The 969-nt window shown below is 39.8% G+C and overlaps 1 protein-coding gene across 1 annotated transcript in view; it reads right to left on the reverse strand.

Moving 5' to 3' along the window:
- cngb1a (cyclic nucleotide gated channel subunit beta 1a) overlaps positions 1 to 969 on the reverse strand; it is a 24,219-nt gene that overhangs the window by 14,440 nt on the left and 8,810 nt on the right. The gene's annotated exons all lie outside the window — the stretch shown is intronic.

Consider the following 969-nt stretch of genomic DNA (forward strand, 5'->3'; position numbering starts at 1 on the left):
CCTGCTGCAGCAGAGCTCTGGGTGGAGCAGACCTGCTGCTGCAGCAGAGCTCTGGGTGGAGCAGACCTGCTGCAGCAGCCTGGACTCGCAGCCTGAGAGTGAATTATCTGTAGCTAGATAAAATATAAACGCTCCTCTTAGCCTCCATTGTTTCTCTAACCAGTTACTTTGAAGAAGTAACTAAGTTACATTAAAAGTAACTTTTTAGTTACTTTCTGCTAACCTGTGAAAATTACGCTGAGCTTTGCCAAAACTTGTTATTTTATAAAGGAAACACCAACAATGCGGTTGGACTGAAGTACTTGTGGATGTTTCTGTGTTCCAGTATAAATAGGATTTTAGCCGTTATTCCCCRAGACGCGCAGAGGAAATGAATGAAATGACAAAAGACAACAGTGAAGCTCAGTGATTTCGATACATGGCTGTGGTCTGACTGCTGGATCTGAAACAGCTCCGTRCTGAAWTCAGCGGTCAGTAACACGTCAACATGCCTCCAACATCTGGAAAATCGTCTCCGGCTGAACAGAACTGAAGGACGACAATCACTCCAGATTTACTCAGATCTCAAGATTTATTCCAACAAGATCAAGTTTGGGAAAATGTTACACAGTTAAAGGGAAAACTAAGGAAATGACGCCAGATCTACCAGGAACCAAAGGAAAACAAAATCAGGTCATTAAGGAAACAATGTAATAAACCCCAGATTGTTTTAGAATAACTCARCAGCATCTGGAAAATGGTTCCATAAAAAGTTCAGGATGACTTTTTTATTGAGTTTATAAAATATTTACCGTTGGCAAAAGGAGCTAAAAGCTGCACAACAGTCTGATAACAGCTATTGTTCAAWAAAATGTCAGATTTTACTTTAAGGTTTTTAATAAACAATTCAGACATGAATTGTTTATTTTCTAGATGTTGATTTTATGACTTTTGCCAGAAGGTCTGGCAGATCCAGCTGTTTCCATCTGT

The sequence above is a fragment of the Poecilia reticulata genome, unplaced genomic scaffold (assembly GCF_000633615.1).
Source record: "Poecilia reticulata strain Guanapo unplaced genomic scaffold, Guppy_female_1.0+MT scaffold_181, whole genome shotgun sequence".
Taxonomy (NCBI): Eukaryota; Metazoa; Chordata; class Actinopteri; order Cyprinodontiformes; family Poeciliidae; genus Poecilia; species Poecilia reticulata.